Consider the following 12,834-nt stretch of genomic DNA (forward strand, 5'->3'; position numbering starts at 1 on the left):
ATGAGTGTAGAAATCGACTTATATGACCCTAGCCTGCAACAGAGTCAGTATGGATGGAACCTTAACCTGTGGGCACAAGGGTCTGCCCATGAAGATCTGATTGCAGGATTGTTGCCTAAAGGATCTTGGTGTGCAGTGCAGCTATGTTGCATTTTACTAACGGATCTTGCTGTGACAAGCTGCTCCTCTGCAGATGTGCAACTGCCCTCGGTCATTTTTAGTCATTACTCCTATTTGTCAAATGTCAGCTGTGAGAAAAAACAGTTACTTGCCTTTTTGTTCCTGTTGTTCTTCGAGGTGTGTTGCATGTGTCCATTTCACTCTTGGTGTGTTCTTGCCTCGTGCGCAGTTATCAGAGAACTCTTTTCCCCCTCAGTGGTACCTGCCAGGGCAGCTTGAGTCATCTCTGCTGTCTGACGCCACTTCATGCTGGTATGAGACTGCGGAGCTGCCCTGACCCTCCTCAGTTCCTTCATATTGGATGGACTGATAAAGAAGGGAAGGACAGTGGATTATGGAATGGACATGTGCAACACATCTCCAAGAACAACAGTTACAGAAAGGTAGGTAACCGTTTTTTTCCCTCCTCAAGTGCTTGACCATGTCCATTCCACTGTAGGTGACTCACCAGTGGACAAACATGAATGTGAGCTTGGAGTCTACCTGAATAGTGATTGAAGGACAACCTGTCTGAAACTGGCACCATCCCTTAACTGATGGGAAATGGCATAATGAGAAGTAAAAATGCAGACTGATGACCAAGTTACTGTTTTGCAAAGATCTAAGATTGGCACTGAGGTTGCCTGTGCTCTCGTAGAATGCACCAGTACTCTAGCTGGTGGAGTTACCTTGGCTAACTGGAAGCACAAATAAATGCACAATTAGATCCAGGATGAGATCCTCTGACTGGAGACCAGTTGGCCCTTGACCCTGTCAGCAACCTTAATGGACAACTGTGTGGAGGATCTAAAAGACTTAGTACAGTCCAGGTAGAAAGCGAAAGCCTTTCTCACCATCCAGTGAATGAAGCCTCTCCTCACCCCCAGACACATGTGCTTTCAGAAAGAATGTCGGCAAATAGATTGCCTGGTTACCATGGAAATCAGAAATTACCTTGGAGGAAATGCTGGGATGAATTTTGTCCTTGTGGAAAATTGTACACGGGGCTTTGACATAAGGACTCTCAACTTGTCCACACTTCTGGCTCAGGCAATTGCCACTAAGAATGCTACCTGCATAGAGAGAGCAAGTTGCCAGGGATTCAGATGGCAGTCCCATTAGCTTTGCTAGGACCAAACTCAGATCCCAAGAGGGAGAAGATCTTTCACCTGTGGGTGCAGTCTGATCAAGCCCTTGATGAACCTGGTAATGATTGGGTTGGAGAAAAGGGACCTATTATCCACTGGGGTGTGAAAAAGCCAAGATGGCAGCCAGGTGCACCCTTCCAGAGCTAATCGGTAACTCTGATGTTTCAGGTGAAGATAGTCCAGTGCAAGGCTCAGGGGTGCATTGTCTGGGGATACATCTTTCTGCTGGGACCAAATGGAGAAATGCTTCCACTTAGCCAGGTAAGTGCCTCTAGTTGAGGGTTTTCTACTATTGGGGAGTATTTCCAGGAAATCCTTAGAACAAGATCTTTTGTCTAGCATCAACCATGAAGCATCCAAATTGTCAGGTGAAAGTCTCGTAGGCTGAGATGGACCAGGCAGCCGCGGTCTTGAGAAATTAGTTCTGGATCCAGCAGGAGAGACGGCGGAGGTTGGATTGACAAGGATAGTAGAGTTGAGGCCAGGCCAATGCTATAATGATGAGATGAGCCTGGTCGTGCTTGACTGTGTAGAAGATCCTGGGCAGCAAGGAAATCAGAGGGAAGGCGGATAGGAAGGGGCCTTTCCAGGGCAGCAGGAATACATCTGTCAAGGAAATTGGGCTGAGACCTCTCTGGGAGCAAAACCGATGGCATTTTCTGTTGGACTTTAAAAAAAATTAAAATTAATGGAGATATCCTATCTCCTAGAACTGGAAGGGACCCTGAAAGGTCATCAAGTCCAGCTCCCTGCCTTCACTAGCAGGACCAAGTACTGATTTTGCCCCAGATCCCTAAGTGGCCCCCTCAAGGATTGAACTCACAACCCTGGGTTTATCAGACCAATGCTCAAACCACTGAGCTATCCCTCCCCCCGGAGGAGGGGACTTTGCTGTAAACAGGTCCAATTGGGGACCTCCCCAGTGCAGGAAGATGGATCTGGCGATGTCCAGATGTAGAGACCACTCACGGTGATCAGAAAAGGTCCAGCTCACTCGATCTGCCAGCATGTTCTGCTTCCCTGGGAGGAAAGCTGCTTGATATGAATTAAATTGGCTATGCAAAAGTTCCAGAGGCAGACAACTCTGCCCCTCCCTGCCTCTTTATGTAAAACACAGTTGCAGAATTGCCTGTTAGCATTAACAAGTTCTTCCCTGCTGTGTGTTGGAGGAAGGCTGAACAGGCTAGTCACACAGCTCTTAACTCTGCCATTTATATCAGTCATTAGATCCTGAGATGTCAAGAGACCTTCAGTCTGCACAGATCCCATGTGAGCTCCTCACTCCAGATCTGAAGTGTCCATGACGAAAGTCAGGGTTGGTTGGGGGGGGGGGGAGTAGAGGGACCCTCACAAAGTTTCAGAGGGTCTATGCACCAATCCAGGGATGACTAAACTGATATAGGCACCCAAGCCATCTTGTCTGGATGGTGTCATCTTAGGTATACACAGACGCTAGCCATGTCTGAAGCTTTCTGAGCTGTAGCATGGTGTGCTGAACCACATAGGTACATGCTGCCCCAGGAGGCAGAGACAGCTGCATGCTGTGGTAAGAGGATATGCTTTCAGATGCAGCACCAGATCCCATACTTGAACCTGGTTTGTGATGATAAGGCCCTGGCCTTTTGGGATCTAAGACCGCACCAATAAACTCTGTTCTTTGCGCAGGTTTTGGAATTGATTTCTCCCAATTCGCTAGGAGCCCCAGGGCATCGAACATGGACAGGACCGTGGAGATGCTGGATAACACCTAAGCCTTGGACTGACCTCTGATTAACCAGTCATCCAGGTACGGGAACACGTGGATTCCTGATTTCCACAGATGAGCTGCCCTTACCACCATGCACTTTGCGAACACCCAAGAAGTGGCTGAGAGGCTGAATGGGAGCAACATGAACTGATTATAATGGGACCCATGTACCGCAAATCTGAGAAGCTGCCAATGGGTGTGTCGTATGGTGACATGGAAGTAAATATTCTTTAAGCTACGGGCAGCATACCAGTCCCTGTGTTCCAGGGAGGGAATAATCAAGGCTAGGTTAACCATCTGGAACTTCAAGAATATGTTTAACTCGCTTGGGTCTATAATAGCCCTGAGACTCCCTTTCACCGTGAGAATAAGGAAGTACTGGGAATAGAAACCTTTCCCGCTGAGGGACAGTGGAACTTCCTCTATGGCCCCTCCCTGAAGAAGTAACTGGATGTCCTGCCGAAGGATGATCTTGAGAGAGTGGTCCCTGAAGAGGGATGGGGCAAAGGGGTAGAAGTGAATGGCAGGGAATATGCCAGTTCTACCGTACTTAAGGCCCACTGATCTGATATTTTTTGGGCCCAAGCTCTTAGGAAGTGGGATAAGTGGTTCGAAAACAAAAGGTGGGAAACAGAGGGAACTATGGACACAGGTACACGGTCCTCAACCAACATATCAAAATGCTGCTTTGGACAAGGTGGGTGGGCGGAATGAGCCCATTGAAGCCGAAGTAGAAGGCTATGGTAGGTACCTTCTATAACCCCTCCTCTTTCTTCTTGACGGATCTTGAAACTGAGGAGGAAAACCATGGAGTCTGTATGGCTGTTGCAGATGGAACTGTTTCCTCTTTGTCACTGGAGTATAGATTCCAAGAGATTTTAATGTTACCCTGAAATCTTTTAGGCTATGGAGCCTATCATCCGTCTTATTGGAAAACAAAGAGAGACCTTCGAAAGGGAGGTCCTGTGTGGCTTGCTGGACTTCTGGTGGGAGTCTGGAGAACAGTAACAATGAACATCTTCTCAGTGCAATAGCTGATGCTATGGTTCAAGTCACCACATCTGCACCATCTAATCTGTCCTGGAGAGCTCTTCTGGTGACCAGCTTTCTCTCATCTACCATTACCACAAACACCTGCTTACAATCCTCTGGCAGCTTGTCTATAAATGTTATAATATTCTCCCAGAGGGTGAATTCAAACCGGTTCAGGAGGGCCTGTTGATTTGCAATCCTGAGTTGCAGACGACCTGTAGAATAAAGTTTGAGTCCAAACAAGTCCAGCCTCTTTGCGTTTTTGCCTTTTAGCATTGATGCTTGGTACCCCTGTCTCTCCCATTCATTAACAGCCATCACCATCAAGGAACTCAGGGGACGGTGGGAATACAAATATTCATATCCCTTACAGGGGACATAGTACCTCCTTTCAGCTTGCTTTGCTGTGGGAGGTAAGGAAAATGGCGCCTGCCATAATGCCTTGACTGGCTCCATAATGGCTTCATTATCGTCTGGGGCTGCCGATACCAAGATGACCACCAGCTTGTGTGAGCTTTCACGCAACTCCTCTGCCTAAATATCCAGAAGGGAGGCCGCCGTTCTGACTGGGACTTGGTGAGCCCTGTGGTCCTCTGCGTTCTGGAATCACTTTGCCTCCTCAAAATGCCACAGGATTCTGAGGTGGTGGCTGCTCCATTACTTGCGGTGGGGGAACTGCCAAAGATGGGTCTGGGTGTTCGGTACTGGGTACTGGAGAACGGTGTTCTTGATGTCAGTGCCACAGAGAGGGCTCAATGCACTAGAGATGGCTGGAGGGGAGACCTAGTAGGAAGGGGGACACCCCACAGTATCCAGAATGACTGGGATATGGGCTTGGGACCCAACCTTAGCCGGGCCATTGCCCTTTAGAAGGAGCATGCCAGTGCTGAGATGGCTAAACTGCCCATGGTTCCCATGTCTCTGGAGGAGGAGATGTGCTCTGTCCTAGGTGGGACACCAAAGATTGTGCCTCTGAATCCAATGACAAAGACTCTGAACTTTCCAACACTGGAGGAAGAGAACCAGTCACTCCTGGACAGAGGTACCCCGAGCCTGAGGAAAATGGTACCAGAGAAATCATCGCAGGCTTGCCCTTAGACTCCACAGACCTTTGCAGCGGCTTGGTAGATAGCAGTATTATGAGTTCCTGACACAGTGAGGTAAGAGCCTCAGGCTTCAGTACTGACCTTGAGGCTTCTTGCACTGCCAGGGATGCTGGTCCAAGAAGCTGAGCAAGTCTCGTGTGGCTGGGTAGGCTTCTGGGGTGATTGGGAGCCAGAGACTCGACGGACCTGGCACAGGCTCCAGAGGTAGCGATCCCTTCTTTTTTTTAGCTGAAGATTTCTCCAGCGAGAGAGACTCCCCAGCCTGGTTCCTGGGGTCTCTGCCTTTCCTATGCTTAGGCACCGGGACAACCAAGCACAATACTGAGCCCGAGGAAGGCCTAAGGCTTTTCTTCAGTACTGGCGAGTGAGACCAAGGCGCCACAGACCCCTCTGGCATGCTCCAAACCAAGGCCAACCTACTCGGAGCACTCACCTCTTGCGATGAGTCCAAGAGGGGCCAAAGTGCTGCCTCTGTGAGTAAACACTTGAGCCTCGCCACTCTACCCTTCTTTGAGCGCCAGTCCATTTACAGGGTTTGGGAGAATCACATGCAGATGTGACATTTGTCACAGATATGGGATTCTCCAAACCCTGTAAATAGTTTGTGTGCGGATCACTGACCAGCATGGGTTTAGCGCAGTGGTTCCCAAACTTTAACAACCTGTGAACCCCTTTCACTAAAATGTCACGTCTCACGAACCTCTCCTAAAAATGGATATTTCCAGGGATTTTCAATTTTACCTGAGTATAAATTATAAAAGCAGTGATCTTGGAAATATAAAATTTGTTTTTAGGACAGGTTTATTCACACTATTATTATTTATCATTACAGTATTTTTATTACATTATGAAAACGGCAACACTCTTCCAAGATCTCACTTTCGTAGCTTGTATCACTGAATAAGTCTGTTTCATCAAGGAGTATCAGATGTGAAACAGTATGAAGGTATTTAAGAAGCTTACTCAAAGTTCCTCGCACACAAGCATTCAGGTCTTGAGTAGTCCAGGCAAACAACACACATTACAAAGTTTAAACTTGTTCTTCATAATAATTTTAAAAACAGTGCTAAGTGCCTATTTAATTTTAAAAACAGCAAAAAATATCCACCTCCCTTTTCCATTTCTTATAAGGAGTCTTGAAATTTAAATCTCCTCAGTGTGACATATATGCGTGCTTTGATCTGCATAGCTCTTGGAAGTCCAAGAGACAGCTCTGTCCGCCATTAGGGAATTTTTTCCCCGAGAACCCCCTGTAACATTTCGCAAACCCCAGTTTGGGAACCACTGGTTTAGCGCAAGTGCAGGAGGACTTAAACCCCAGTGAGCACAGCATTGTTCCAGTACTGAGCCGAGTACTGAAAGGGAAACTTAGTCCAAAGACCTCAGACTAAACTACCAGTATAACTAGCTAGTTAACTATCTAATTCCTAACACGAAGAGGGTATATATACCAAGGACTGAGGGAAGAACTTATGATAAGTATTCTAAGATCGTTCCGACAACCATCACTGGCAGTTTGAAGGAACTGAGAGGGGTCGGGAGTGGCTCTGCCCCCTTATACCAGCATGCAGTGGCGTCGGACAGGAAAGGGGGACCCAGCCGCCCCAACAGTTACCACCGAGGGAAAGAAAGTTCTCCGATTACTGTGCACAAGGCAAGCACACGCCGACAGTGGAATGGCCACGTGCGAGCACTTGAAGACGCTTATTGCATTTTTGCCTCTGCAATGGGGCTCCTTCACTGATTAAAAATTACCATCATTCAACAGCCCCTCTGCCTCTTGCTTTCCAGAGAAAGCCTGGGACTTGTATCCTTCCAAATGCATTAAATTTTCCATTTCTGGCCTCAGCAAGGGAGCTGGGAAAAGCAACCTGACATGTCAGACATCCATAGCGACTGTCAATTGGTGTATCCCACTGTACATTACATAGTTACTACTTTGCAATGCAGCCTTGGTGTTTCCAATTACCCTGATGTGCTACTGACACACAGAGAAAGACCCATTTCTCACCTCAGGAGACTCACCGGAAACCACCCTCACCCCTCATTCTTTCCCAGCCTCTTTGCTGAGTTACAGTAAAAAAAAAAAAATCTCGAATCTCCCTCAGCCATCTGTCTCGATGAGCAACCGGAACCTCACGCGTAAGGAAGCCATATGTGCACATTAAGACAGAACATGCCGGATTGTTTAGATGTGAGAGGCAAGCAACACTGTGGGACGTGGCATGAATCACCGCTGTGGCTGGCTTATATCTTGTGAGCGCCCCATAATGATCAGCTGTTGCCGATTACTTGGGGGAGATTTTCACTTTTCCCCATTCTTCCCTTTTTATAGAATCCAGTAGTGCATCTTCAGCACCGTGTGTCTGTTCCCCAGAGAATACCCCTGATGTTACGATAGTGCTCCAGCAACCGCATTGAAGAAGATAGTGAGTCACTTTCTGTCTCAGGTCACACATGCCCTTACTGAAGTCAATGTAGCTTCACAGGCATAAATGGATGAAGAATGTGGCCCAGTATGTTCAAGAGCTCTCCAAGTGATGTGTTCCTCAAAACTACTGTTTCTAGTTAGGAAACATTTAAAGATGGATAGATTGACAAGTAGACAGACGGAGAGTGGGTGGAAGACCCAGGATCCTACTGCCGTAGAAAGAAACATCTCATAAAATGGCAACCAGTACAATATTATAAATCACAATGAAGAAGATTGACCATCTGGCACTAAACTGCAACAGGCCTTTCCTCAGCAATGAATAACAGAGTACCTTACATTTATATAAACAACAAGGAGTCCGGTGGCACCTTAAAGACTAACAGATTTATTTGGCCATAAGCTTTCATGGGTAAAAAACCCACTTCTTCAGATTCATGGAGTGAAACTTACAGATGCAGGCATTATTATACGGACACATGAAGAGAAGGGAGTTACCTCACAAGTGGAGAACCAGTGTTGACAGGGCCAATTCAATCAGGGTGATGTAGTCCATCCAGAAGTCACCTACTACATGACAGGCCCAACAAGGAAAATAACAGAACACCACTGGCCATCATGTACAGCCCCCAGCTAAAACCGCTCCAGCACATCAACAACGATCTACAACCTATCCTGGAAAATGATCCCTCACTTTCACAGACCTTGGGAGGCAGGCAGGCCAGTCCTCACTTACAGACAACCCCCCAACCTGAAGCAAATACTCACCAGCAACTATACACCACACCACCGAAACAATAACTCAGGAACCAACCTCCGTAACAAACCTCGTTGCCTACTCTGTCCCCATATCTACTCTAGCGACACCATCAGAGGACCCAACCACATCAGCCACACCATCAGGGACTCATTCACCTGCACATCTACTAATGTGACATATGTCATCATGTGCCAGCAATGCCCCTCTGCCATGTACATTGGCCAAACCGGACAGTCTCTACATAAAAGAATAATGGACACAAATCAGACATCAGGAATGGTAACATACAAAAGCCAGTAGGAGAACACTTCGATCTCCCTGGACATTCTATAACAGAATTAAAAGTAGCCATACTTGAATAAAAAAACTTCAGAAACAGACTTCAAAAAGAAACTGCAGAACTAAAATTAATTTGCAAATTTAACACCATTAATTTGGCCTTGAATAAGGACTGGGAGTGGCTGGCTCACTACAAAAGCAACTTTCCCTCTCCTGGAATTGAAACCTCCTCATCAGTTATTGGGAGTGGACCACATCCACCCAGATCGAATTGGCCCTGTCAACACTGGTTCTCCACTTGTGAGGTAACTCCCTTCTCTTCATGTGTCAGTATATTAATACCTGCATCTATAATTTTCACTCCATGCATCTGAAGAAGTGGGTTTTTTACCCACAAAAGCTTATACCCAAATAAATCTGTTCGTCTCTAAGGTGCCACCGGACTCCTTGTTGTTTTTGTGGATACAGACTAACACGGCTACCCCCTGATACTTTACATGTATACATAATCTTTCCTCCTGAAGGTTATTAATAAGCTTTATAAAAGGATGTACAGACAGACACCCACCACTGAAATGCCTCCACCTCTGGAATGAAACATGGCATCTGTTTAACACCATCCAGCCTAGCTGTTTAAGGCAGGAACTGAAACACATCGTATCCAAATTGCAGGGGGGATGTCTGTGAGCAGCATCATGCTGAGTGGTCGTATTTTACTAAATAAAGCGGATGGTCCCCTGGCTTTTGAAGCACTCCCTTGCACAACTTATTTTGAGGTTACAAACTTTGGCCAAGAGTTTCGAAAGTGGCCGGTGATTTTGGAGGCCCAACTTGAGATACCGTAAAGGGGCCTGATTTTCAGAAAGCGCTGTGCACTCCCCCCCTCTTCTGAAAATTAGGTCTCTTTAAGGTGTCTCAAGATGGGAACCGAAAATGGCTGGTCACTTTTGAAAATCTTGGCCTTCATTCTCTACTTCCTTAAGGGAAATTGAAACAGAAGCAAGGAACCTACCCAGGTTTAACCAGTGTAGCCCATCTTCAGTCATGTTATTTCCCTCAATTACAACACTTAACTCTGGGATAAAACCAGACAGACAAACACACAAAAGGAAAAGGAGAGAAAACAGGCTCAATCAGAGAAACTTTGCTTCTGGCTGTTGATCACATTCCTTTGTTTTCCATTGTCCTCCCCCTTCTCTTCTTGGTCATTCATCTAGGCAGCCGCTCTCACAGGTGTTGACAAAGCTGCCAAGTGCAGCTACAGTAGCTTTTAAGGTTCACCGAAGTCCACTAATTCTTCGGCAACCATGCCATGCCGTTAGAAACAACTGCAGAGTTCTGTAGTTCATGAAAATTCCAGGAATATTAGTTTAATAATAAGTCTAGTCTGTCAGTGTCAGTCCATTACAGACCCCCAGCCAGGCATTTTAAATCCAGGACAATGAGAGAATATTGTAAAGTCTCCAGGCCGCAAGCCTGGTTTTCTTTGAGAAAGAGGAAAATTAATAAGACAGGCCAGAGAATGGGAAGAAGTCCAGGAGACAAAGGAAAAGAATGAAAAAAGATGGAAGGAAGCCAGGGAGGGAAGGAGAGAGATTGATAAACTGCTCGGTAGAAAGGCACATTGCTAACTTTGTTTACCATCTCATGGTACGAAAGCATGCAGCATTAATAGCCTTCGACACCTTATAAACTCAGCAAAACTAATTTCGCAGCAGAGAAGTGCTTTCCCAGAAGTCTCCTCTTTCTTGCTTAACATGCATTTTCTACGGCTGACACGTCCCCTTTCATCGCAACAGCAGAATGTGAGCTGGAATTTTTTTTTGCCAGGCCAGGACGCCTGGGCTAATGCCTTTAACTCTTGCAAAGAAAATTTCTGTGAGTTTGTTAATGACCCCAAGTGCCTTGTAACACCGTGCTGGGATAACGGCTCAGGAGGTAAGCTCACAACACTCCTGCGAGACAGGCAGTGGCTATTGTCCCTGTTTTGCAGCTAGGGACACTGAGACGGAGAGGAGTTAAGTGAGTTACCCAAGGTCACACAGCAACCCAGTGGCAAAGCTGGGAATAGAGTAAAGGAGTCTTGATAAGTAGATCCCTGGTCTAACCCCTAGACAACCTTCCCTCCTTTTACCCACCCTTCACTTCATGGTAAGCTAAGGTGATGCCATCCAAATGTTACAGCGTATACCCCATAGGAATGCCACGCATTCCATCCATTCCTACCAATGGACAACGTCATTAAGCGCCCCCATCAGGAGCATGGGGACAGCCCATGAAGGGCCTAATCCAAAGACAGTAACACCAACAAGCAGGCGCTCGATTGGGCACTAAATGCTGCCTCAAATAAATAGCTGGCTTGCATAGGGAACTGATGGCTTTCCATGAATGAAATATCCCCCCCACCACCCACATATATGTTATTATCATTACTTGCTATAATGCCTTCTTGTCTTAGACACCAGAGAGCCCTGAGGAATACATGACTGATGCAGATATTAAAAACAACTCCTCCCCTCCCCTCCTTGTCAGTGTAATAGTATCATGATTATTGATTAGCAGTAGTCAGGAATAGGCCAGGCCTGCAACAATTATTATTTATTGGTATTACAGTAGCATCCGGAAGCCCCAACACAGACCAGGGCCCCAGTGCGCTAGGGATTGTGCAAACACACAGTAATTGATCACCTCTGCTCCACAGAGCTTACCGTTTAAATAGATAAGACAGATGGGGAAACAGAGGCCCAGAGAGGGGAAAGTGACTTGCCCAAGGTCTCACAGTAGGTCAGTGGCAGAGCTGGGAATAGAAGCCAAGTCTCCTGAAGCCCAGCCTGGTGCCCTATTGGCTGGCTCAGCCTGCTTCTTAGACAGTGCTGATCAAAAGACACGGTCCCTGCCCCTAAGATTCTTTTAATAGCTGAATTCTGGACAATGGCCAAACCACAGGGTGGGGACTGGGGAGGCAAGACGGGGGTTTGAACAATAAGATGCTGCTACTACTCAGCTAAGGATAGTGCACGGCAAGGTGCAGCAGGGTTATTTTTATTTAACGACATGTAAAGACATCAATGACCAGGTCTGAATCCCTGCTCACTTTCACCAGGGTGAATCGGAGTAATTCCACTGGAATCAGGTGTACACAAGTGGAGAACTATGAGCCCAGCCCCTCAGCCAGTGTGTGAATCAACATAACCCCACTGACGTCAACAGAGCCTGGCCAATTTTCACCAGCTGAGGTCTTTGTCGACTCGCTCCCTGAGGCGTGGTGGTAGCAGAAGTGCTCGTGAGGGGGTGGGGGGACGATTACAATGCAGAGAGGATCATGGTCTTTCAGACCAGTTCTTGGAAGGCAACAGAGGTCAGTGCAGAGACAGTCGTGGGAGAAGCCAGCCTCAAAGTTGACATCTCAGATGGGGCAAAGGGAGACAGTAGGAAGTGACGCAGCAAGAGATTAAGTTGAGGAGCAGGCAGCGATGGAGTTATGCAGGGGTATAATAGAGCCGGGCAACATTTTTCACACAAAAAGCTTTTATTCAGACAATGGCCCTTTTTGGGGGGGGGGGGGGGGGTGTACGATTGTTGGCGTTATTGAAATTTCCCCTTTTTCCATTTTATTGTTTGCTGAAAGTTTATCATGATCATTATTGAAATTGTTCATTTATCAAAATAAACGGCTGCAACAGAGTGCTCCCTTCTGGCCTGGAGTGGTCCTGCAGGCACCCTGTCACCAGTTTCTCTCTTTTCAGAGCTCCTCAATAAACTCCACACAGGCTTCTCTCTCCTGGCCAGTAATACCGCCTTTAGTTGTCACAAGCCACTCAACATAAAGCCTTTAACATCCAAATCAAAGTTTGTATAGGTCAAAGTCCAGATTTCATATATTTATCTTTCCCCACTCTTCATCAAGCCCCATAGGTGCTGGAACTAGGGGTGCTGGGAATGCTGTCGCACCCCCTGGCTTGAAGTGTTTTCCATTATACCCAGGGTTTACAGTTGAGTCAATAGCTCTTAGCACCCCCACTATACACATTGTTCCAACACCCCTGTCAAGCCCTCCCAGGCCCACCAGCCTGGAATCTTTCCCTGCTTGGCAGGCCATCCCCAGCCTGACCTGGCTGGAGTCTCTTCCCCCCCGGGAATCTCAAGGCCTTCTTGCAGGAGCTTCTCCAGGC

Source organism: Trachemys scripta, chromosome 1, assembly GCF_013100865.1.
Source record: "Trachemys scripta elegans isolate TJP31775 chromosome 1, CAS_Tse_1.0, whole genome shotgun sequence".
In the NCBI taxonomy this organism is placed as follows: domain Eukaryota; kingdom Metazoa; phylum Chordata; order Testudines; family Emydidae; genus Trachemys; species Trachemys scripta.